This window comes from Heptranchias perlo, chromosome 36 (genome assembly GCF_035084215.1).
Source record: "Heptranchias perlo isolate sHepPer1 chromosome 36, sHepPer1.hap1, whole genome shotgun sequence".
NCBI lineage: Eukaryota > Metazoa > Chordata > Chondrichthyes > Hexanchiformes > Hexanchidae > Heptranchias > Heptranchias perlo.
The window spans coordinates 4001199-4028606 of NC_090360.1; the positions used below are offsets into that span (position 1 = coordinate 4001199).

At 44.2% G+C, this 27408-nt stretch overlaps 1 long non-coding RNA gene across 3 annotated transcripts in view; it reads left to right on the forward strand.

Annotated features, from left to right (window-relative positions):
* Window positions 1-27408, forward strand: part of LOC137304014 (uncharacterized) — a 183538-nt gene that overhangs the window by 131185 nt on the left and 24945 nt on the right. For all 3 annotated transcript variants that reach the window (XR_010958505.1, XR_010958506.1, XR_010958504.1), the window contains one exon: window positions 22120-22288. This is a non-coding gene — a long non-coding RNA (uncharacterized lncRNA). The remainder of the gene's footprint in view (window positions 1-22119; window positions 22289-27408) is intronic.

The window sequence follows — 27408 nt, forward strand, 5'->3', positions numbered from 1 at the left end:
TGAGATGGCAGACGGGTCCTCGGTTTAAGGTCTCATCCGAAAGACGGCACCTCCGACAGGGCAGCACTCCCTCAGTGCAGCTCTGAAATGTCAGACTGGATTTTGTGCTCAAATCTCTGGAGTGACAAGAGTGCTACCCACGAGGCCACGGCTAATACTTAACCCTTGCGTTCTCAATGGAAGAGAGAATGTGCTGTAGGGGGATGTAAAGTCGAGGAGAAAAGTAACCAACAATGAGTGGAAAGGGATAATAAAATTGAATACAAAATATAATTTCTGTTATTAAGGTCCAGTGATAACAGCTGTTAAATTTCAATAGGTTATGGTTCTATTGATTATAGTAAACAATACAGCAGGCCTGAGGAACTTTCAATGTGGAACAGTATATGGAAAGCCAGGTTGAGTGAGCTGCAGTCTGTAGAGGGATCACTGTAACCTAAATCTTAGTTCTAACACGCAAAATTTCTGTTTACACAGGCAATTTAATTTCACGTCCAGTTCAAGGAAAGAATTCAAAGTGTGAACTGGACGGGTCGGGACTTTTTATTCTGAAAAGTACAATGTATCCTTTGCACCTCCCTGAGATTTACATATAAAACATCTGTAAAACTTATCTCTTCTTTCTAAAGGGATCTCGCCTCCGAGTCAGAAGGTTGTGGGCTCAAGCCCCACTCCAGGATTTGATGCATAATCTAGGCTGACATTCCAGTGCAGTACCGAGGGAGTGCGGCATTATTAACATGCCATCTTTCTGATCAGGCCTTGTTTCGGTGGTTCATTTGGGTGTTAAGATCCCATGGATCCCATGGGATTATTTGATGAAGAGAAGGGAGTTCTCCCAGTGTCCGGCCCAACATTACTCCCGAACCAATGGCATCAAAACAGACTAACTGGCTTTGCTGTTTGTGGGATCTTGCTGTGTCTAATTGAATGCCGACATAACAACAGTTATAACTTCAGAGTAACTCGTTACATGTGATTTGCTTTGAAATGTTTCTGAGAGATGTTATAAAGTGCTACAAATCTTGAATGCTGGCTGTTGTGGACTAGAACTGGAGCAATGTAGTCATGGAACATTATTCCATCACTCAAGTCTGAATTTATCTGCAGTTTGATTGCCTTTCCCCTTTTAAAAGTGGATCTGTTGGAAACTCACAAGCTGCCAACGTGGAACATTAAACTCAGTGTGATTTGGGTGGTAACTTTGCTGGTGGTGAAACAGGCCATCCCATCAAGGTTGTGCTGGTGCAAGTTAATCATCTTCATCACCCAGAAATCTGCCACTTGACCTTTTACAAGCAAGTCTGGTGTAGATTTCTGCAGGAATGAGACGAATATTAAGTTCCTCTCACCTCACCCCATGAAGAAGTTAGGCTGAAGTCTATTTTGTGGAAGAATAATCAAAACGGCATCAGATTTTTGACTCCCAAATCAATGGCCTAGAAACTAGTTTATGCCTGACTTTGGGCAAGGACCCACCACAAACCACCGCCCCGAAACTCGACCAGCAAGAGGACCATGCAAAATTGGCCAGGAAACTCCCCAACAGGCAGGGCTGTTTGCCGATAACCCGCTGACACTCAAAGTCTTCCCTTGCACAAGCTGAGTGGCCGTTTGGGTGAATGTACCGTGTGGAACTGGTATAACAGCACCCAGCACGGAATCCGTATCTTCCCGTGAGGGGGAGAGAAAAAATGGTGGGAAAAGGAGGGGAAAACAAATAATGTTCCAAATCACTGTTGACGAAAATAATTATTTTCCTGCTCTCTTTCTCATGGTGAATTATTTTGAAGCGAATTACACATTCCTCTTGGTAATACAACCACTTTCCATTCTTGATTGGTAACTTTGTCAAGTCTGCGAGAGGTCATGAGGTCCACAGTCCTTTTTGTTTTCTTATGGGTGGTCTTCTCAACGTGCCATTTTAATCTGTATGAGAGTCCTCGTGGACACGTTGATATGCATGATGGACAAGCACAGTATGTATAACATTATTGGCTCTCACAGTTATTAAAATGAGGATCCACCAATGCTTCGACTAGCAGAACTCACACTGCTCGTAGTGAGAAGATACATACTTTTGAAGGGTAGTTACAGCAAACTCCCACAAACAGCAAGGTGATAATGACCAGATAATCAGTTTTAATGATGTTGGTTGAGGGATAAATATTGGCCGGGACACCAGGGAGAACTCCCCTGCTCTTCTTTTAGTGTCATGGGATCTTTTACATGTCTCAGTACTGCGCTGGGAGTATCAGCCGAGGTTATGTGCTTAAATCTCTGGAGTGGAACTTGAACCCACAACCTTCTGACTCAGAATCGAGGAGTCGGGGCTAATAACTCTTTGAGACAGTTGACACAAAGTGCTGACCGAGTCATTGGCCCCGATATTACCAGGGAGGCGGGATGGAAGTTGGGAGGGGGGCGACTGGGTACGTGGGTAACCCGGCCAGTGAAATCTGTCCGTTCCCCACGCGATCGCGGGTAAATTGAAGCCACTTAACGTGGCTTCCGGGTTTCCCGTCGGAAACCTGCGCAGTGGGCGGACTGCGCACCCGCATCACAGGCTGTCAGCTGTCTACTTAAAGGGGCAGTCCTCCAACGCTGCTCCTGCAGCAAAGAACCAAAATTATAGAATGGAGCAGCCCAGGGGAAAGGCTGCTCCCAGATTTACCGATGCCTCACTCCAGGTCTTACTGGATGGGGTGAGGAGGAGGAGGGAGATCTTCTACCCGACGGACAGAAGGAAGTGGCCTGTCTCTGCCACCAAGAAGGCCTGGCTCGAGGTGGCAGAGGAGGTCACCAGCAGCAGCAACATCTCCTGCACCTGGATCCAGTGCAGGAAGCGCTTCAATGACCTAACTAGGTCAGCCAAAGTGAGTACACTTACTCATTCTCCGACACTCCATCTTCCACATCACCGCCCTCACCCCACAACTCATTCTGTACGTGCCAACACTACTCTATCACATCGCTCCCCACACCCACTCAAAGCTCATCCTCATCTTACCTGCACTTACTCACCTCCCCAGTACTCATCCCACCACTACCACTCAACCCAATCCTCATACAATGTCATGGCTCTGCCTCATACTCACCCTCTGATGCATCTCTTTCACGGTCAGCCTCACCCAAACCAATGCATTCAGCGGTTGGCCACGTCACCATCCCTCACTCACGCTTCTCTACGTTCTCCCGAGAGGAGAAGAGAGCCCAGAATACACGGGACAGGGCGAAGAACGGAGGGGGGCCGCAAGATCAGGTCGTCCTCATGGACGCGGAGCAGGAGGCTCTGGAACTGAGCCGCACCCTCGAGTGCCTGTCCGTCGGGGATGCCGAAACTGCCACCCGACAAACAGCCGCTGACAGAACTTTAACATTCAGCACTCACAATAGCAAATGATGTTAACATGCCTTGCCATCTTCAGCACCTCAGCATCTGTCATCATGCTTAATATTGCCTTCTGTACTCTTACAGGGCCTTCAGCGACCGCCGTGACGGCGGAGGCCGATTCCTCAGAGGACCAGTGGGGCACCGTCACATCTGAGCGAGCCATCCACCAGCGCAGATACACACACCTCGGTGGGTCCCCGTCCTCACTTAGTTGGGGTCGCACATGGTGAGTCACCATACGTGTGAGCATGAGCAGACACTGGTGGCAGGGGCAGCTGTGGAGAGTCCGCATCGGTGGGAGCATTCTTCTCCAGGCTCTGCTCAGCTGGACACAGATGCTGAATCCCGGGGGCCATCCTTTAAAAGGAGAATGATCGAGGGGCAGCAGCACATTTGCGAGGTGCTGGAACAGGTGCCATGTGCACTGTCCACAATCGCACAGAGGATGGAGGAGTCCAACTCCTGCATGAGTGGAATGGTGGCACAGGTGCAGGAGGGAATCTCTGAGATACTGTCCCAGGGACGTGAGGGCATCTCTTAGATATTGTCACGGGTAAGTGTGGGAATGTCTGCGATGGAGGGAAGGCTAGCCTCCATCGAGCTTCAAGCACAGCTTACCAATGAGTCCATTGAGGCCCTGACAACAGCCCTGCGGACTCAGGGTGAGCAACTTTCTGCCGCCTTAAACAGGCAGGCAGATACACTAGCACTGGCCTTACAAGGCTTCACACATGTCCTCCAAACTGTCGTCCAGCAGGGTGGTAGGAGTGATGTGGGCCTGGCCCAGGAGAGGGATGATGGCAAAAGGGGACATGGAATTGGGGACGCCACTCAAAGTGCTCCCACATCTCACCCATTGCCCCCCTCTCAACCAGTGCCTGCAATGCTGCCTCCTCTCCAGGTGACCAGGTGCAGGTGGAGCAGTCTTTGGAGGGGCCCTCACCATCACTGAAACCCAGAGGGCGTAGATCCAAAGCATCTAATCGGTCAGGGCATGACCAAGAGTAACCAGCCACTACCTCTGCTGCAGCCACAGGGGATGCACCACGTAGGAGTAATCGGAAGCGTAAGGCAAAGGTTTTGTGAGCATAGAGGGGATGCACAAGTGTGTTTGACGGTTTGTCATGTTTTTTATTTATCTTTGATTTTTGTTAATGGCACATTAAATATTATTATTGTCACCACTACTGCCACGTCTTGGCCATTCTTGACTGGCTTGTGTAATAAATCCCTTTCATGAGGTTCACCATGAACACCCACACTTGATGCCACCCATTGGGTCACCCTACAGTGGGTGTATGTGTAGTTGCACGACTATTCTGTGAAGGTGCCTGTGGTGCAGCTCTGTGTTGTGGAGCTCCACGTGGCGGAGGTGGACATCGTGCCTGGCGAGGCTGGTGATGTTGCTCGTCCTCGGATGAAGTGATGAATGCAGCCATGGTGCCCCCCCATCCTGACGGTGTGAGTTTGAGGGGGTCCGCAAAGTAGGTAAATGTGTTTGCACAGCAGGGTTTAGGGTATAAATTAATAATTTTGAGTGGAAAGACAAAGGTGTTGCAGCCAAATCTTTGTCTGAAGTGACAGAGTGCCCTGCTGCAATAAATGAGGTTTTCCCCACAACTGTCAAAAAATCCTTTGCATCGCCCACTGGCTGCTGGCTGAAACACGTCTGCTCCAACAGGGAGTGTTTCCCACAGCACGGGAAACAGGCTGAGGATCCTTCAAAATTGCACCCCTGCCAAAATCTCCACTCAATGAGCTCTGTCAAGTACCTCAACTAGCTAAATAAGTATCTAAATTATCATCCCGCCGGCTTTAATTGCCGGTGGGAGGTCCCGCATGTGGGAGCTGCGCGCGCACACCCGAACACGTCATTGGGGAACCCGGAAGTGAGCGGGTTGGAGCCGGGCTCCGAACCCGCTCTGGGATTCTGCCATTTTCGGAGCCCCCCCGCCCCTAATGCACCTGCTTGGCCATCCAAAAATCGGCCCCATTGTATCAGTGTGCAAATGCCATGTAAGCAAAATGTATAATAAGTTTGCTAATATATAAACCATTGTAAAATTTCGTAAAGGAGGTGCTGTACCACCTTCTTGAGCAACAATTATTTCCTCAACTGAGTTGCTTGTCAGGCTACTTCAGAGGTCAGTAAGGGTCAACCACAGTGTTAACTCTTAATGTCCGCTGATGTCGGCCAGACCAGGAAGGGTGATAGGTTCTCTGCCTTGAAGGAAATTAGTAAACCAATTGGGTCTTTACGGTAATCTGGCACGTTTCGTGATGCGAGTACACAGACGACTAAATATATTAAATTCAATTTCACAACTTGCCATAGTGGAATTTGAATGCGTGAGCTTTGGGTTGCTTGTCCAGTGTACTCACATACCCAGACCTCGCAATTGGTGACTCGTAAACAGTGCATGTTTTATCAGGGCTCGTAGTGTATCATTGACTGTTACACCAAGGATCTTGTTACAGAGAGTGGTCCATGTGAGGGCCAAGAGCAAGGTACATTAGTTCAGAGTTCACGGTACAATCAGAGAAAGGGTTTTACAGATGTCAATCTAAATAACGGAAACAATAAGATGATGCATTCTTGGCAGGGTGAGTTGCACTAATAACTGCCGTAAGAACACACCAGCTTTTTACAGTTTAAGAGCTAATTAAAATTGCTGCTTTTGGCATCCGTTAATGCAGTAACCCTGTGTAAGAAATGAAGAGGCTGAGATGGATGGCATTAATAATTGAACCGGTCAATTGAGATTGTTATTGTCCACATGAATAATAAGACGTAATTTGATATTGTGATTTGGGGGAATTGAATGTCTCATGACTCCATGCCCTGGGCTATTGGAGGAAAAATAAAGCTTCACCTCTGCCTTGCGAATTTGTCCTTACACATAACCCGAATACTTGCACAGCTCAGGAATTCCTGCTTTCCTTTATGTCTTAACTACATTTTATTTTATTTTTAATATGAATTATGTTAAAAGGGGTGTACCCTCGCATTATTGGTCACGCTGTATAGTTCAATTTAAAGCGGTCATTAACCAGACCATGTTAGCTTATGTTAATGCAAAATAGGCGAGCTTATCAGAGAAAGGAAGTAATGAAAAGCTCTCATAAAGCTGGTGCAGGGGAAATGAAAGGCAAATCATTTCATTAGTATTTTATTGCTGCTGAGAAGGATAACAGATTTCTACTGCTGCATAATCGAGGAGTCAGGACTAATAACTCTTTGAGACAGTCGTCCGTTTCTATTAGGAATCTGTATTTTATTTCAAAAGTGTCAAAAAAAAAGACGTTTTTTCCAACAGCTCCTTCTAAAATTCTTGCTTATCCTCTCCGGCAAAGGGTTTTTTAAAAAAAAAACTTAGACTCGTGAAGATGACAGTTGTATTTTGATACAAAGAATTAATAATGCCAATCTAAAAAAAATAAAATAACAAAAATAATACCCAGCCAATTCACCAGTATCCGAAAAGAGAATTGACGGGGTAGAGAGGCTTTATCAGAACTGGTTTTGGAAATATGCAGCCACAACTAAGAAGGGGAAGGGGTTCGAAAGGAGATCGTAACAAAGCGGAACAGTTCTTGAAGGCAGTGAATCAAACAATAGAGTTAAAGAAAAAGCAGCTGCAAATGCTAGAATCTGGAAATAAAAACCGAAAATACGTAACAAGTTCAACAGCGTCTGAAAGGATTAGTTAATGTTTTTAGTGTGGACACTTCATCAGAAAAACTGGCGGTATTTTCCAGCATTTTGTGTCCTGGTAGTCATAGAATCATGGAATCATACAGCACTGAAGGAGGCCATTCGGCCTATCATACCTGTGCTGGCTCTCTGAAAGAGCTATCCAATTAGTCCCACTCTCCCAAAGCCCTGCAAATTTTTCCTTTTTAAGTGTATAACCACTTCCCTTTTGACACCTTGGTGACACAGATAAAAACCTTTTTCTCATCTTGTTTCTTGTAACATTGATTTTAGTTTCTGCCCTTTAATTGTCGGCATCACTATCAATAATTTTACGTTGGATCAATGTCGGCTTCAGAATCGCGTGGGTATAAAATTCCTTTTGGATCGCAGACACAGAGAATACAGCACCATATAGAATTACAGTGTAACAAACACAGGGGACCGAATACATTTGGGGAACTACAGGGAACGGCTTGTATGGGCTAGAGATTCAGGGGCAATGTCATCGTGCACATGATAAGCAAAATACTAATAGTCCATAATACTAAGATACTGTTACGATGAGGTTAAATCCTTTCAGATGTGGTCATAATCCAACAGGAGTTCAAGTTTGCCCATCAGGATGTGTAACATTTTTTTTCCAGATATATTTAAGAATCCAATGGGATTTTTAAGCAGGATGGGTGAACAGGCACCTTACTGATGGATGGTTAATAAACCAAATAAAAGAATGGGGTGTTCTGAAGTCCTGTGGCCAATCCAAGCTCAGTCTTTGTGTTTTCTTTGTTCCTTTTTATTCTACTTGAAGAGCGATCTGAAATCACTGAGGCTAAACTGCAAGGACCTTCATCTAGAGATTGAAGACAGAGGTCACTGGTTTTTATACCGAAATTAACTACAGGCAATAATAGGTTTGCTCATTCTGACCTTAAGCCATAAGTCTCACTAAATATAAGTCTCTGAGCAGGAGAGGACGACTTCTGCTGCTTCACTCAAGCCGACGTGAGCTAGACCCACCAGCTAAATGACAGCTTCTGACAAAGAACGAATTGCTTGTATTTATGTCGAGTCTTAGATGATTAGAGGGGAGTTGAGGAGAAATCCTTTCACCCAGAGGGTTTTGGGGGTCTGGATCTCACTGCCTGAGAGGGTGGCAGAGGCAGAAACCCTCATCGCATTTAAAAAGTACCTGGATATGCACTTGAAGTGCCGTAACCTTCAAGGCTACGGACCAAGAGCTGGAAAGTGGGATTAGGCTGGATAGCTCTTTTTCGGCTGGCACGGACACGATGGGCTGAATGGCCTCCTTCTGTGCCATAAATTTCCACGATTCTATGATCTGGTCATTATCACATTGCTGATTATGGGAGCTTGCTGTGTGCAAATTGGCTGCTGCGTCTCCTACATTACAACACTGACTACACTTCACAAGTGCTCCTTTGGCTGTAAAGTGCTTTGGGACGTCCTGAGGTCCAGCAATTAAAATTCCACACTGGTATCATCCTACACCTAATTACTGGTCCCTGTATCTTTCTGTGGCCGGAAACTGGTTTAATCCCATTTAACCGTTATTGCTGCTACAACCTAACCCTTTATATAATGCTAACTATTCTCCCTGGTTTACTAACTCTCACACCAACCATTCTGAAGTTTTGGAAATACTATAATCAGTTACACTCAGGAAGCCCAACCTTATCTCTCTTTTGACCGTGTAATTAGCACCACAATGAGCTGGAATATTCTGTAACTAAAGGAACAGATATTGATATAAAAGAAAGATTTGCGTTTAAATAGGACCTAATCAAGTTTTTCAAACATCCCAAAGCACTTCATATGCAATGAGCTCAGAGTGCAGTGACTATTGCTATGTGGGCAAATGTGGGCAAAAGGTCCAACAATTAGCAATAAGAAGAATCACCAGTGAATCTTTTTTTCTGATGTTTGAAGGAAAGACTGTCAGTCAGGCCAGCTCACTGCTTGTCTTTGAATGCTGTTATGGAATCTTAAACAAGCAGGCAGACTGGATCTTACATTAACACTCCATTAGCAACTGGGTCAACATTTCTGTCATAACTCGTGAAAAACACACATCCCTCTTCCTTTTTTCTCAATATTATTGAATTTGATTCTTACATCAACAACAGTTTGTTTATCTCATGTGGGTAGAAACATTTGGAAGGGACAAGACTTGAATTGTAACAATGAGAACTTGGGGAGTTTCTTGGGAAGGATGCGTGCTTTGGCCGAACACAATGGATCAACTTAGTCAGGTTTCCCTGTTAGTTTAAATACAAGTTCCACCGTGAAGCGACTGTAACAGTAACATGGGAGGCACAAGCAGAGGAAGTGAGGCATTTACATTCAAAGTATTGCTTGGAACAGATTGTAAAGACCTACAGTGTAGTTCATTTAGAGCAGAATGGAAGAATGCAGGTAGAAATGGCAGGAATGTTAATTGAAAACCCTAACATCTTACAGGAGAGTGTAACGCAAGAGGAAGGAAATATTTGAAATAGCAAACTCAATGGTACACAGCCGTGTTTAGTTTTATTCTCAATCTTTTGAGAAATTGTTGAATTATTAATTTTCACCTTCAGAAAGTTGACGATAATAATTTCAGAAGTGGTTTTCATTCAATTTCCTTCGATAGAATCATAGAATGGTTACAGCACAGAAGGAGGCCATTCGGCCCATCGAGCTCGTGCCAGCTCTTTCAAGACCGATCCAGTTAGTCCCATTCCCCCGCTCCTTCCCTGTCGCCCTGCAAATTCTTTCCCTTCAAGTATTTATCCAATTCCTTTTTGAAAGCCACGATTGAATCTGCTTCCACCGCCCTTTCAGGCAGCACATTCCAGATCATAACTACTCGCTGTGTAAAAAAGTTTTTCCCCATGTCACCTTTGGTTCTTTTGCCAATCACCTTAAATCTGTGTCCTCTGGTTCTCGACCCTTCCGACAATGGGAACAGTTTCTCTTTATTTACTTTACCTAAACCCTTCATGATTTTGAACTTCTATCAAATCTCCTCTCAACCTTCTCTGCTCTTAGGAGAACAACCCCAGCTTCTCCAGTCTATCCATGAAACTGAAGTCCCTCATCCCTGGAACCTTCTAGTAAATCTTCTCTGCACCCTCTCTAAGGCCTTCACATCCTTCCTAAAGTGCGGTGCCCAGAATGGACACAATACTCCAGTTGTGGCCGAACCCGTGTTTTATAAAGGTTCAACATAACTTCCTTGCTTTTGTGCTCTATGCCTCTATTTATAAAGCCCAGGATCCCTTCTGCTTTTTTTTTTACCACTTTCTCAACCTATCCTGCCACCTTCAAAGATTTGTAAAAAAACAGGTGTCTCTGTTCCTGCACCCCCTTTAGAATTGTACCATTTAGTTTATATTGCCTCTTCTCATTCTTCCTGCCAAAATGTATCACTTCGCACTTCTCTGTGTTAAATTTCATCTGCCATGTGTCTGTCCATTCTACCAGCTCGTCTGTGTCCTCTTAAAGTCTATCACTATCCTCCTCACTGTTCACTACACTTCCAAGTTTTGTGTACTTGCCCTGAAATATCCCGCATCGATGAGGAACTATCACCAGTTAGAAAGAACTTTTAGTTCATTCCAGCATATCAATAGGGTTGCCATCTCTGGTTGGGCATATTTCTGGAGGTAACATCACATGACTCTCCTGCCTCCAACCGTCCTGCCCCCACACTCCTGCCATTGGTCGCCCAACACATCCAATTAGCAAACACTTCCCATGCCAATTGGAAAGCAAACAGACTCTTTGTCACCTGATTGGATGACTCTTGACTGTCAGTCAAACCACCTTCCCCCCCCCCCTGACCACATCTCCAATATTTGTATAACCAATAAATAAAAGTGTTCAAAGTAAATGGGGGAAAAAACATTTTTAACATCCCAGTGATTTTTCTCCAGGGTTGTTGGAGATTAATTTTTAATTCCTGGAGACTCCAGGACAATCCTGGAAGGGCGGCGACCTACAACATCTGAATCCCGTGCGAATTATCCCAAGGGTCCAAGAGTCCCCGGCTTCGAGATTGCCTCCCTTGTGTCCTGCAAGTCTGAATAAATGATCCTTTTTTAAGTCATAATCATGACGGTAAAGACTCTCAGCTTCCTGCCAGAGCTTTAGAAAGAGTTGCAATCCCTCACACACGAGGAAAACTTTAAAAAAAAACTCTTTCCCGCAGCTGACGTTGGTGCTGCCCAGAAGAGAACTTTGACCTGTGCTATCAAATAACCTGTCAATCTGCTTGTGAAAATTGAAAACTGCTCCAGGATTCACTTTTGGTGAAAACTAAACCATCAATGTGCATTTACAGAGGGATTGACCCAGTTTGAGTGTCTGTTTTCTACGTCCATGACGGGGTCCCAGGCAGCTTGTTGATAATTGCACGGGGTATTCAGAAATTGTCTCTCTGCTTTCGAGGGCTCCTTGAGAATGTGTCAGTATTTGCACTGGGTCCTTGTTGGTCGGTCAATATTTGCATGGAGTCCTCATTGCTATTGCTTCCCTTCCGAGCCCATGGATGCCGAGACCAGTTGCCCTGCTCCAGCTGTGATCACCAGCATCACACTTGGAATCCCACCTCGGACTTCCCTGATCTCTCGGGTGGAGATTACAATCAGTGGTGTCCTCGTACAAATGCTGTCAGGCCAAGTTCATCTCTGTGCATTTTTACTGCAGGCATTAACTGGTTTATTTTAAATGCATTCACCCAATAAACTGTTTCCACTGGCAGGAGGGTCGATAACCAGAGGACACAGATTTAAGCTAATTGACAAAAAAAGCCAGGGGGGAGATGAGAGTATTTTTAAAAATTCAGCAAGTTGTCATGATCTGGAATGCGCTGCCTGAAAGGACGGTGGAAGCAGATTCAATAATAACTTTCAAAAGGGAATTGGATAAATACTTGAAAAGGAAATATTTGCAGGGACATGGGGAAAGAGCAGGGGAGTGGGACTAATGGGATAGCTCTTTCAAAGAGTCAGCTCAGGCATGATGGGCCGAATGGCCTCCTGCTGTGCTGTCTCGTTTTATGATTCGAATAAGCTATCACCGGAGCTGTCAAGTTGCAGCGCTCGTTCGATGAAAAGCTGTGGAAAATCTCTATCGTAACTCCATTGCCGCAAGAATGGTGTAGAGTTAATTTTTTATCTCTACGCATAGTTAGAATGAATACTGTGAGTGCTTTATCTGCCAGGAAATACTCCAGGTTAGCCACTTTATTTCAAGCTGCATCATTACCACCCTCTGCTCCCTTACAGACCTCCCCAGCTCCTCTTTAAGATAAAGAACGGATCTGCTGGGAATGTACAGAGCTCTACTTTCTTGCTAATTGGCTGATGGGGAGAACGTTGCCACAGTGAGCTGCCACTTTCTCAGACAGGCTCCGTTTTTCATTTTCTAAACAGCTGTAGATAAAGTTGGGGACGTGTGGCTCCCCGGAGGTTAGAGCTCTCTGCCCTGCCCAGGCAGCGAGAGGCCCTGATTCAACACTGCATTTGGGCAGGAAAAAGCTCAGACTCCACTGTACCTCAACTCGATAATGAACGGCTCTTCTTTCGTTCCGTTGTCCATGCTTCAGTTATCTGCATCCAGGCTATTTTTTTTCTATGTTGACCTGCCTTTGACACAAGGAAATTCCAGTGATGACAGAATGAAGTAATTTTCCCCAGCACCACTTATTTAGTATTAAGGAAGGAAAGACTTGCGTTTGCTGTAGCAGCTTCTGATGCCTCTTATGAATTCATAGAATGGTTCCAGCACAGGAAGAGGCCATTCGGCCCATCAAGCCCGTGCTGGCTCTTTGTAAGAGCAATCCAGTTAGTCCCATTCCCCTGCTCCTTTCCCGTAGCCCTGCAAATTTTTTCCCTTCAAGTATTTATTCAATTCCTTTTTGAAAGCCACGATTGAATCTGCTTCCACCGCCCTTTCAGGCAACGCATTCCAGATCATGACAACTCGCTGCATAAAATGTTTCTCCCCATGTCGCCTTTGGTTCTTTTGCCAATCACCTTAAATCTGTGTCCTCTGGTTCTCGACCCTTCCGCCAATGAGGACAGTTTCTCTTTATTTACTTTATCTAAACCCTTCCTTTGAAGGGTAGTGACTGTTGTTATGTAAGGAAAATGCACCTCCACCTTACGCACCGACCACACCTGAGATTAATGACCAAATAAGACGAGGCTGACACACCAGTGCAGTGTTCAGGGGGGTTCTCCCAGTGCCCGGATAGCACTCCTCTCTTGCTGAGCTCCACTCGTGGAGTGCAATGACGACTCCTTTATAGAACCCGCCCAATTTTGTTGCGTTGATCTCAATGGTACAAAAATCAGGCAGGTTTTATCCGTGCTGCCAAGTTACTGCCCAGGTGGCGATGTTGAAAACTAGCTGGGCGTTCATCAAATTGCTGTTTATGGGATCTTGCTGTGTCGAAAGTAGGCTGCTGCATTTGCCTGTACAACAACAGTCATGCCTGCACATCCAAATAGTATGCAAAGAGCTTTGAGGTTGAGGTTTCTGAGAGATATGGTAAGTTTAAAAAAAAGAAAGAACGTGCATTTAGCGGAACAGGTTCGAGGGGTTAAATGGCCTTGTCCTCTTCCTATGTTGTTATGTTAAATAACGCCTTTCACTCCCTCAGGACGTCCCACAGCACTTTACAACCAATGAAGTACTTTTGAAGTGTAGTCACTGTTGTAATGAAGTACCAGGTGTGAGGGAATTATTGTTAGCTTTTCCCTGATGTGCAGGATGTCTTTGTAAAGATTTGACTTATCCTGGTATGGCCTGTGTGAATGTGGCAGGTTAAATGAGGAATTACTGGGAGCTCCAGCTTCTATCAAAAGTCGGTGTGACATTGCACAGTGGGTATCTATGTGCCTGCATGCAGTCACTGGTGCTCTACCTTTTGAAGGGAATGGGAGTGTTCAGTGTGTTGATATGATCTGGTTGTTTGTACTTTAGATTTACTGACCAATCGTCTTCAAGCTGAGGCGTTGGACTCATGTTGTTTGTTGGGTACAAAATGGTATCCAGGTTGATATTGATCGTTGGAGGTCCATCAGGTCTTGAATCATTGCTAGCTCCGGATGTCAGACAGACACCATACAGGCAAAGGAAAGGAGTTGGCTATTCAGCCCTTCGCACCCGTTCTGCCATTTAATTAGATCATGGCTGATCTCCAACTCCATTTACCCATCATTGCTCCATAATCCCTTGATACTCTGACCTAACAAAATCTATCAATTTCAACCTTGAAAGTTTCAATTGACCCTCAGCCTCCACAGCCTTTTGGGCGAGAGAATTCCACATTTCCACTACCCTTTGTGGGGAAAAAGTGATGCCTGATTTTGCTCCTGAGCAGCCTAGCTCTAATTTTAAGATTGTGCACCCTTGTTCTGGAGTGAGGAAATAGTTTCTCTGTCTCAACCCTCTCGAATCCCTTTATCATTTCAAACACTTCGATTAGATCAGCCCTCAACCTTCTAAACTCGAGGGAAGACGACTGCACCATTGAGGTGTCAGCTGGGGTGAGAATAGTTGGATTTAGATGTGCCTTCATGTAGTGATTTTTGCACTGAATTTATTTTGCCACACGAATTTGGTGTGAAGATCTTGTGTTGCTTCGGTGACTTTACCATACTTAAGCCTGGCACAGTGACACAAGACATGTACAACAAAGTCAGAACGTTGTTCTTTCAGTTCTGGGCTGTGGGTTTAAATGAAGCTTCAATAAATGATACACGTCTCTCCCACTTTGAAGCCTTTTAGCGGTTGCAGGTGAAACCAGCTCTGACAGGTCCAATCTAGTTTACGTTGAGTAAGCATGTAATACAGCCACTTCAGGTTTGGTGTCAACTGTTCTCTGCTTTGTAATCTTACATTGAGAGGTGAACGGCAGTGATCTTAGAAATGGAAATGTCACACTTGAGTGATCATGGAAGAGCTCACCTGCGAGTGGAACTGGTGACATTTAAGGTCGGAAGTGTGTCCTCTGACTTCTCAACTGCTGGCCTGGGAGTCCTGGGTCCAAGGTTGAAAATTGTTCTGTTTCTCCTGGCTCTTTTAACTTTCCCTTAATCAGCACATTTTCACAAATATGTTTAAAGGTTTCTTGATTTATGAGTTTTAGATCGGCACTCTTACCCGATGACATCATGCTGGGCCTTTCGGATGGTAATGTCGAACGTCTATGAAGTGGCCTTGTCCACCTTCAGTTTCAGCAATGATTGTTGACCATCTGTCAGGAGGCAGGCAGCTGAAAGGCTGATGTTTGGTCGTGGCAATCTTGTGCTTCTCGGGACCGCAGGTGTTGGTAATGGTTCTGCTGTTACCATTTACTCGCTACCACAAGGAGTGGTTGAGGCGAATAGCATAGATGCATTTAAGGAGAAGCTGGATAAACACATAAGGGAGAAAGGAATAGAAGGATATACTGATAGAGTGAGATGAAGTAGGGAGGAGGCTCGTGTGGAGCATAAATCTGTTGGGCCAAATGGTATATTTCTGTGCTGTACATTCTATGTAATTTACACCTCCTCCAGACCCATCTTTCGTTACTTGTCCCATTACCACCTCCTTTTGTGCCATCATCTCTTTTGTCATTTAATCATTCCTGCCCTCTACCTTCACCCCCACCCTACTTTTTCCTGGGCTCTGTACTTGCTTATATATCTGTTAAATCTCTAACTTCTTCTGGTACTGACGAAAAGGTCATCCACCTGAAACATTAACTCTTGTTTCTCTCTCCATGATGCTGCCTGACCTGCTTTCTGTTTTTATTTCAAATTTCCAGCATCCATAGTGTTTTGCTTTTGTTGTTGTTGCTTCTCTCAGCCTGGCTCACTGTGCAGCACTGAGGTTCGAAGATTGTGGGTTCATCCCCCATTACAGGAGTTCGAGCCCATCATTTAGCACCCCACTGCAGTACTCAGGGAATGTCATGTTGCTGCTGTCCTTGGAATGTGACATTGAATCAAGGCTCCATCTGCCTGTTCCAGTGTTTGAGGGTGGACATTAAAGATCCCATGGCAGATGGACAGGGCCCTCTCCCGGTGTCCTGGTTAAGATTCCTCCTTCCATTAATACCACCAAAAGCCAGATTACCTGCTCATGGGTGTCTGTGGGATGTTGCTGTGTGCAAAATGGCTGTTGTGTTTGCCTGCATAATAATCATTTGCAGGAAGCACTTTGAAATGTTTCTGAGGAATGTTAAGTTGCTGTTTTCCTTTCTGTCACACCCCTATGACATTTGAGGCCTAATAGTATGGTCTGACCAAGAGCTGGAGACACTCATTAAATGAAATTAATAAAGTTCAAATGTTATTTGAGGCCAGGAACTCGGACCCTTTGTTTGGCCATTCAACTCCCTATCACTAGGCTGCCTGACCAAACTGATAAGTTATTTATTTTATATTGCAATCACTCTGAAAACAATTTGTCTTTACTGTTGTAGCAACTGTGAAAAATCAGTATTTTTACAAAATAATAATACTTGTAGATCACAAGAGACATAAATCTTCCTGACAGTGCCCCCGTGCTTGGTAACTGAGGGCATCATTCTCCAAGTACTGCCAAGGCACTTGGAGAAATGGTTAATAAGTAGCCTTATCAGCTTAAAGAATTTACAAACTAATTAAAACTCCATACTGTGAACTTCATATGGGTTTGCAGGCGCAGTAGATGTCTCTGAGTATCGTGGACTATTAAACGCTGATGTGAAGTTGAGTCTTTCAGCGCTTCTAGGTCGAAAAATTTATGAATCACTGGTTAGGCCTCAGCTGGCGTATTGTGTCCAATTCTGGGCACCACACTTTAGGAAGGATGTCAAGGCCCTGGAGAGGGTGCAGAGGAGATTTACTAGAATGAGAGACTTCAGTTATGGGAGAGACTGGAGAAGCTGGGATTGTTCTCCTGTAGAGCACAGAAGGTTAAGGGGGAGATTCAGTCGAGGTGGTCAAAATTATGAAGGTTTTGATAGAGTAAATGAGGAGAAACTGTTTCCACTGGCAGGAGGGTGGGTAACCTGATAAAACACAAATTTAAGATAATTGGCAAAAGAACCAGAGGGGAGATGAGGAGAATTTTTTTACGCAGCGAGTTGTTATGATCTGGAATGCACTGCCTGAAAGGGCGGTGGAAGCAGATTCAATAATAACTTACAAAGGAGAATTGGATAAATACTTGAAAAGGAAAAAATTACAGGGCTGTGGAAAAGGAGCAAGGGAGTGGGACTTTCACAGAGCCGACACTGGCACGATGGGCTGAATGGCCTCTTCAGCACTGTAAGATTCTACGGTTTTATGAATTAAGAAAGATAGTTATTAAGGGACCAATGTGGGGTGATTTCCCTCTTCCAGATTCCCCGCTGATTCTTATCCATCACAGATGTCAAATCTGAAGTCTCTCAATTTGAAAATTATGCCACAGTCCAATTTTTGTCCTTTGTATTTTAATTGTAAAGGAGCAGAACTGTTGAAGGCTGCTCTGAGAATCATCTGGAAAATTGATTGACAGAGAAAAAAAAGCAGGATGGTCAATAAAAGCATTGCCCATAAAGTCAGAAGCAAGGAGAGTGTCAGAATTGCAGAAAGTGATCCTCAAAATGCTTGTAAAAAATCCCAGAATCCCATTGCTAAGAGTGGAATTTGACCTGATCAGTTTCTGTAACCCAATCGCCCTGCCTATTAAGGGCTTGCAATGCATTTCAAGCATTATTCATGGATTCCTTCAGGCTAATTTTCATTCACAATCCTATCATTGTATCATAGTATCATACTGCACAGGAGGAGGCCATTCATGCCCGTGCCAGCTCTGTGAAAGAGCTATCCAATTGGTCCCATTCCCTTGCTCTTTCCCCATTATCAGGCAAACTTAGATCCCTGTTAAGTTGTTTCAGCATCTGTGGCAGAATATGGAGTCCCAAACTGGACAGTAAGATGAATAAAGTACTGGTTAAAGCCACATCCAAAAAAATATTTGCACTCATTAAATGAAGAAGGGAGCAAGCAATTAAATTAAATAAATAACTTCCCCAATGGTTGTTTACTCCCCTTTCAAACACATCGTGTGCGGGTATAGTCCGTTCTTTGTTAAATGTAAAAGCTAACTGTGCCAATATGCAATTCTATTAGTAATTTGAAGGGTTCTTTAACAAAGGGGCAAATCCATTCACTTTAAACAAGTTAACATTTCCATTAAAATAGCAAAAAAAGTAATTGTAATAAAAGACTTCAATGGGTTAATATTCACATAATATTCAAGGCCAATAGTTTTTGGATACAATACATACCGTAATCATGTTTCTTACGACATGTGTCACAGTGTGTTATAAAGAGCAGAAAACAGCTTACATTTATATACTGCTTTAACTTAGAAAATGGACCAAGGAACTTTATTGGCAGGAGGTTAGAATTGAAAAGAAGGCCAGAGTCAGAGAACAAGGCGGGGGGGGGGAGGAGGGGTGTTGGGGGTGGGTGTATTACTGGAGGAGGTTGTAGAAATAGGGTGGGATAAGGATGTGGAGGGATTTGTAGATGAGTTGGATTTTATGGAGGGTGGAGGTCAGGAGGCTGACAAGAAGAGCATTGGAGAATGGAGTCTGGAGGTGACATAAGCATGGATTAGGGTTTCAGCATCAGCGAGCACAAAATAGGAGTTGGGTGATATTGCTAAAGAGGAAGCCAGAGGTCTTGGTGTTGGATAGAAAATGGAATTTGAAGCTCAGGTCAGGATTTAGCAGGTCACTGAGGCGACACATAGCCTGGTTCAGTCAAAGCTGGCAGCCAGGGAGGGAAATGGAGTCAGTGGTAAGTGAGTGGAATTATTGGCAGGGCCTGAAAGCAATTCCAAAGTTCTAGAGTAAGGAAATCCTGGCTCCTCCTCCACAACAACAACAACAACGTGCATTTATATAGCGCCTTTAATGTAGTAAAACGTCCCAAGGCGCCTCACAGGAGCGAATATCAAACAAAATTTGACACCGAGCCACATAAGGAGATATTAGGACAGGTGATCAAAAGCTTGGTCAAAGAGGTAGGTTTTAAGGAGCGTCTTAAAGTAGGAGAGAGTGGTAGAGAGGGGAGAGGTTTAGGGAGGGAATTCCAAAGCTTAGGGCCTAGGCAGCTGAAGGCACGGCCGCCAACGATGGAGCGATTAAAATCGGGGATGCGCAAGAGGCCAGAATTGGAGGAGCGCAGAGATCTCTGAGGGTTGCATGGCTGGAGGTGGTGACAGAGATAGGGAGGGGTGAGGCCATGAAGGGATTTGAAAACAAGGTTGAGATTTTTAAAATCGAGGAGTTCCTAGACCGGGAGCCAATGTAGGTCAGGGAGCACAGGGGTGATGGGTGAACGGGACTTGGTGCGAGTTAGGATACAGGCAGCAGAGTTTTGGATGAGCTGAAGTTTATGGAAGGTGGAAGATTGGAGGCCGGCCAGGAGAGCATTGGAATTGTCAAGTCTGGATATAACAAAGGCATGGATGAGGGTTTCAGCAGCAGATGGGCGATGTTACGGAGGTGGAAGTTGGCGGTCTTGGTGATATCCACCGCGTACTACCAGATAGACAGTCTGACAGGTAGAGCTGGGTGCCATCAGCTGACCTCATGTCTTCAGATGAGGTGACCAACGGCAAGCTTGTAGAAGAGGAAGGGGGTCAAAGGTGGACTGTTGGGGAAATCTCGGAGGTAACCATGCAGGGGGGCCATTACTGGAGAAGTGATGGCTGTATGGGGATAGGTAGGAGTTGAACCATGCAAGTGAAGTCCGATGGAGCTGGACCACTGATGATGGGGGACAGAGGTGGATGAATAGGATGATTTCACTGATTTGTGCGCCAACCGAACGGAACAAAACAACTGCTTTTGTTTGTTGCCCAGAAAGCTGGCTAGGAACTAAAGTTTGTTTATCCAAATTAATTTCATTATGCAGTATCGGCCGTGGTTCAGTGGATCGCACTGTCGCCTCTGAGTCAGAAAGTTGTGGGTTTGAGTCTCATTCCAGGAACTTGAGCACAAAATCTCGGCTGACACTCCAGTGTAGTACTGGGGGAGTGCTGCACTGTCGGAGGTGCCGTGTTTCGGATGAAACGTTAAACCAAGGCCCCGTCTGCCCTCTCTGGTGGATGTAAAATATCCCATGGCGTTATTTCAAAGAAGAGCAGGGGAGTTCTCCCCCGGTGTCCTGGGGCCAATATTTATCCCTCAACCAACATCACTGAAAAACAGATTATCTGATCATTATCACGTTGCTGTTTGTGGGATCTTGCTGTGCACAAATTGGCTGCCGCGTTTCCTACATTACAACAGTGACTGCACTTCATTGGCTGCAAAGCGCTTTGGGACATCTTGAGGTTGTGAAAGGCGCTATATAAATGCAAGTCTTTCTTTTATTGCCCGGGGCCAGTCAGAGATGCCAAATCTTATGCATCTCAAGGGAGCAATCAGGTGTCTTGTGATTTCTATTTTAAAGCAGATGGTTGAGTTTAATCCAATCTGTCGGCCCCACCGACCCAATTGGTGTCTGGACCGCACCAACAACTCTTGTATCGCTTGACATGCTGAGGGCCCAGATGTTGACAAGACAGCTGCCAGGCATGGTCTTCCAACAGATTGTTTCATTACAGACCACACGGTTTCAGAGGTTTGTGCTCAGTCCGCAGAGTGGCTGACTTATTCAGTGTAAATTAAATCCAGCAAGTCAAACGGGAGAAGTATATTTCTGTGTGGTTGTACAGATGGAGGCAGCAAAAAATGATGTGAGAGCAGACTGGAAATGTGTCAGGCAGAGGCAGGATAAAGCTGCTTCAATATTTCCACTCGTGTCAGCCCAGGGACCTGCACAGGCTCAGCCTGGACCTTCAAAACATCCACAGAGACTCACCCCTGGCTCGCTGGCGTTTAACTAGTTGCCATTGGACAGCACGAGTACATTAGAAAAACTGAGCATTATAAACCTTTACCCAAAGAAAACAGTGACCTTTAATTATTATCCGAATGGTGCTGCTTTAAAGAATAGTCACACAGATCATTAAAACAAGTACCTGAAAAGGCTGAACCGTAAAGAGAATAAAGGAGGTGAGATACCTCTCGGACTGTAGCCCAAAACAGGCAATAGTGAGAATTGTCCATCTGCTTTACATTTTGCAGTGAGCGAGAAAGTAAAATCGGGTGGGGAGTAAATCGGTCTGCCGATTCGCTATCACCTGTTTTGTGCTATCGCCCGAGACTTAATTTCACCCCCAAAGAGTCTGGTGTGTAGGTTAGGAAATCACTGATTAATGCTGTTTCTCTTTTTTTAAAGAAGTAGAGAACACAAAGGTTGTTGTGTTCCTATGCCCACGGAATATTTTTGAAAATACCAAATCATCTTAGAGCTCGGGCGATGGCACTGCATCGTGCCATGTCCTGCGGATTTGCCAAGCAATGAGTCCCTGGTCTCAGAACAAAGAGATGAGAAGATACTCGGGGCTGCTGCCAGAGAGCTAGATCAAGAGGACAAGTAGCAGAGCCTTGGGAACACATCAGATGTCTGGCCTCTTGGCTTTGGGTAAAAGTAAAAATAAACACAACTTGCATTTAGGATGTCCCAAAGTGCTTTAAAGCCAATGAAGTACTTTTTGAAGTGTAGTCACTATTGTAATGTAGGAAACACGGCACCAATTTATGCACAGCAAGTTCCCACAAATAGCAATTCAATAATGACTAGATAATCTGTTTTAGTGATGTTGGTTGAGGGATAAATATTGGCCAGAACTCCCCTGCTCTTCTTCGAAATAATGCCACGGCATCTTTTATGTCCACCTGAGAGGGCAGATGGGAGTGTCGGCCTAGATTTTATGCTCAAGTCTCTGTAGTGGAGATTGAACCCATGACCTTCTGACTCAGAGGTAAGAGTGCTACCACTGAGCCACAGCGAACACCTGGTTCAAATAAAGACTTTATCCAATGTTCCCTTGTAGCTCCTTTAAAAGAAGTCCTAACTTTAAGCCACTTTTCTTCCAGGAACCGATTTTGAATCCAGTGGAGTTATCCAGAAAATGGCAACAACCAAAAAAACAGCCCATGTTTTGGATTTTCTTATCCATCCCACCCAGCAGAAAATGAAAACTTGGTAACAGAACGCAGCCCCGCATAGGATACGGAAAGGAAAAATGGTGGAATCACTCAGCAGGTCAGTCAGCAGGTCTGTGGAGAGAACAGAGGAGTTAACGTTTGAGATGTGGCGCCCTGGATAGAACCCCGATTTCTTGTCTCTTCTCAAATGATGTTCCTCAAGGTCATAGGTGAAATGGAACAGGGTGTTTAAACTCGAAGTTTAAGGTACTTCAGTTGTGTCCATTTGGCAGTCAACTTTGAAGAGTTGGATCTTCATTGAAAAACACAAAATATTATTCTATACAATCATTGTAGTTTCATTTCTGTGATCTCCAGTGTTATTGGATTCTCTTTATTGTGTCGTAAAATACTTCAGCACATCTGTTATTCCATGTGGACTGGACTGATAGAAGGAGTTCGTGTTTCGATACTGTAAGAAATATTTTTAAATGGTAATGCATGTACTGACAAACCTTCAGACAAATTATGAACACTCCTTCCCTTTCCCTACCTCAGCTTACTTATTGTTTCAACACAGAGTAATGTTGATTAATGAGCGTTATGCAGTGACAATGTTGGTCTTAAATAGAATGCAGATTGTCTGTGGGTAATACATTACATTGGACTGAGGGATTCATAATACACAGATGATTATAAAGTCTTGCCAGGTTCGTTTCTCCAAGTGATAAATGGTTATCAAAGAAATGTAAATAGACAAGAGCTGACGAGAGTTTTCCTCATCCTTCACTCATTCCCAGAGACGGCAGTGTGATAGAAAGTCTGAATTTCAGTCATAACAACAGTTCATTAGATTCAGGGCAGTCACATGAACTGTCAGAGGGATCATTATAGTCCCTTCTCCATTACTTCCTGCTTGCCCTGTCAGTGCCGATTCACCAATGCTTCCATTTCAACTATTGGAGTAATCCAGTTTATACTTCAATACTGTGTTAGACCTGTATTAGAAACAGAGATGGATATAAATAACAGACAATGCTCCTGCCAATTTTGTGAGTTTAGGTAAACGGAAATTCTCATTTAGTTTCTTTCCTTTTCCGTACTTATTGTTATTCTCTACATATAAAAATTAATTTTTCAACATGTGATTTCCTATTCTAACTGTTGTCAAATATATCCTCCAGCCATCTATCAGACTTGTGTCAGGTGTGCATCAGTCACACTAAAGTGTCACATTTGCATCTAATTGGCCCAAGTGTCCTATTCATAAAACAACAACCATTCATAACTAAATAATCTTGGGGAACAAAAAAAGAAAAAAAAGCCAGTAATTTCCTGCTGGTTTTTCTCATCTTTGATAACCTGGCCCTTCCCTAGCGACAGGGGATTAGGAGTTGAAACCCACTGCCAATCGACAGAAACTTCCCTCAGCAATTAACTGGATGTGCCTATTTCGGTTTGCCTGGTGTCAGCTGTGGCTCGGTGGGTGGCACTCTGGCCTCTGAGTCAGGAGATCAAGGGTTCATAGTCCCACTCCAGAGACTTGAGCGTGTCATCTGGTGCAGTACTGAGGGAGTGCTGCACTGTCGGAGGTGCCGTCCTTTGGATGAGACATTAAATCCTGCCTACTCTCTTAGGTGGATGTTAAAGATCCCATGGCATTATCTCAAAGAAGAGCAGCGGAGTTCTTTGTGGTGTCCTGGACAATATTTATCACTCAACCAACATCACTAAAAAGAGATGATCTGGTCATTATCACATTGCTGTTTGTGGGAGCTTGCAAATTGGCTGTTGCGATTCCCACATTACAACAGTGACTACATTTAAAAAGTACTTCATTGGCTGCAAAGCTCTTTGGGACGTCCCGAGGCCATGAAAGGTGCTATATAAATGTAAGCTTTTTCTTTTTTGACTACTTTGCTTGATTGAATACCTGGCTTTAAATGGACAGGCCACGTGAAACCAAACTCCGTCTTGACAGTTAAGCATCATAACCTTACTCCAGGCCCCAGGCCGCGATGGGCGATCATGTCACTTTAAACAAAAAAAAATTCTATTGCCTTAGATAAGGTATTAGCGTGGATTTTAAAGATAGGCATCAGAGGGACCCAGGGAAATATATTATAAAGCAGCAAGACCCAAGTAACTGGTGTCTACTGTCTGGAATAGTGAGCACTCAGCTGTGACAACATAAAATTGATTTGTTTTTTCAATTAATAAAAGTGTTAATTAAGGTAGTGCTGTATTTATTGTTTGTCTCTTTCGTCCAAACCCTCCTCAGCTTTTAATGGACAGTCAGAGGTGGTGACAAAGTGTGACTTTTGCTGTAAATTAATCGAGTCAGGAAATGTGATGAAAGTATTATCTCCCTTCAGATTGGCAAAGAAAAGGTGGAAATAGACTGTAAATTGAGACAGTGCAAATAAAGTACTGGGAATATATATATATATAAAATACCCAGTGTGCAATTGTGTTTTGTTTCTTAATTATCTTTATTGTCTCTCTACACAATCAAAATATGGAACACAGGGTAGAAAGTGTGAATAATACCCTTATAAAGCCCCTCATCTATCCTTAAATCATTCAGAGTTAATTCTCTGTGACCATGAACACTGCAGTTGTGAGACTTCTCCTGATAATGTAGGAGGTGGATGTTTAATGTTGAAGACTTGCCTTTCATTGTCGACCCTGATTTTAATCGCTCCACCATTGGTGGCCGTGCCTTCAGCTATGCAGTTCCCTCCCTAAACCTCTCCACCTCTCGACCTCTCTCTAGTCCTTTAAGACGTTCCTTCAAACCTGCCTCTTTGACCAAGCTTTTGGTCACCTGTCCTAATATCTCTTTATGCGACTCGGCATCAGATTTTGTTTGACAATCGCTCCTGTGAAGCGCCTTGCGATATTTTACTATGTTAAAGGCGCAAGTAGTTGTTGTTGGCAGATAGCTGGGCTCGGCAATAATTCTGTTGCCGCGTGGGTCTTTGGAACAAGCGGAGCTTGGCATTGCTTTGCTGTTAGTTCCGTGGCCTTCTGTTTGTATGATTCGCCTTCCAATATCTTTGTAGCTGCGATGGTATTGGGCTGGGTTGTTGGGTTTTCTGGAAGGTCAGTTTCCTTTTGCTCATTACATTCACAGCTTGATGTTTGAACACATTTGTGATTGGTGTGAGAAAATATGCCAGGAAACTTCTCGCTGACTTGATGAACATGTTTCACACGGCACTTTTCGTTTCCTGTCCGAACAAAATGGATTAGAAATGGCACAAACACCTTTGAGGGGATGTGAAAATTGCTTGTTCCTTCGTTCCTTCCTCCATTATGATTTTCAGTTTGTAAGGTACTGAGAAAGGTGAATTAAAAAGCAGAATTCAGCTGAAGATTTATAAATATGATGTGGTTTTCTCCATTCTTTACTGTTACTGTTATTTAATGTATGTTGGACATAGCATTTACTTGCAACCAATTGCAGGCTAATTAATGGCAGACTTGTGATATGTCTGTGAAAGTTGTTTACATAGGAAGGTGCAGGACTGAGGAAAGGATTGTGGTCATTCTGGACAGTCCCAGAATTCTGTTCCATACGTTTACTGTCCTCTCTGTAAAGTACGTAAATCTTCCCTATTCTAAGCTCGAATGTGTACAGCCCTCCGCACCCCCCCCATGTTACAGGGTTTGTGGCTGTGCTGTTAGGGTTGAGTTAATCTGTACTCAACGGAATCTTGAAACCTTCAGCAGGGTCTGTCTTGGAACTGCCTATTCTGCCGTGTGAGCCTCCCCAGCCCTTAGTCTCTCTCCCTGTCACTCGGGTGTGTAAGAGTTGTTATAATCGAGAACCTGGAGCACATTGATTGTCGCCATCTGCAGCCAGCACAGAAAATGAGTGAATAAACATTCCACCCCCACCATCATCAAACAGAAATTCTGAATAATAAATAATGGATACGAGGGAGTGATTTCAAGGCTATAATTGAATCTGGGGGTGGGTTCGGGCAAGTTCTAAACTACTCGAGGTTTGTCCTCCTGGTATACGATGCGATTTGAGCTCTTTGATTGTATTACACTCCTTTTACACACTCCCGATGTCCATAACTCCCCGGTTTCGGCCTGTGATATTTCACAATTCGTAGACAATAAAAATGATTTCACACTTCTGAATATATCAGCTAGAAGGCCAGATCCTGACTTTGGGCTCCAGTGAATCGGTAGCCTGTCTTACATTGAAGTCAACGGAAATAAAAATCGAGGGAGGTGTAAAACGTGCTGCCGACTCGCGATCGCCCCCTTTACTCTGTCGCAGATCTGCCCCACTACTGTCTTTAAATGCACTGTGCAACCACATACACGTTCTAGCACTGCCAATTAGCTTAAGAAGCCTCCCTCACCTCATCTTGTGTTTTAAAAGCTGTTTGTTGCTATCTATTCCCATTTGGGACAATCCTGAACACGTAGTAAGTACTCTCTTGTACCAGTAATGGTGCGTTCGTGCGCTTGGTTCACTTTCGAGAAACTCTGTGGGTTTTGGTCGCACTATTTCTCTTTCAATCAATTCTTTGCAGTTCCTCTAAATGAACCTCATACCCCAACAACCCATCGCTCCCAATCCAGATTTGGTACCTTTTCCATGAGATGCCAAGGAACAAAGGGAACATCTAGACCCTGGAGACAGTTCAGAGAAGATCCCTCGTGTCGGAAGATTGAGTTAAGAGAAGACGCTGGAGAAATTCAGCCTTGAAAGGGGCAACTGAGAGGGGCGACCTTGTAAGGTTTTATCAGATCATAAAGGGAATAGAAAAGGTAGATTCAAAAAATTACTTCAACCTAAACCGTGAGAGTAGAACAAGAGGGCACAGGTTCACACGAGTAAAAAGCAAGTTCAGGACTGGCGTCACACAGGGTGATCAAAATGTCTAACGGACATCTTGGTAGACTGATGAAGGTCAAAATCCTGGAATCAGCTAAGAAACAATTCGATATTGTGATGGCGGTAATTGTACAGTCGCAGTTTACATCAGTAAATTAAACTTAACGTCGGACCCAGGTCTGTGATGTTAACCCTCTAAATGCTTTTATTTTGAAAAGGACACGAGTGAAATCTCAGAGTATTTGCAAATATCTTCCTAATTTGCTGCAGTTTGTGCCATTTGTAGATTGTCAGCTCTTGATGGTCATGAAATCAGCCTGTGTAATTTTATTTACTAAAAACAGGCAGAAATTGTTGGGTACAATTTTATTGTGTTA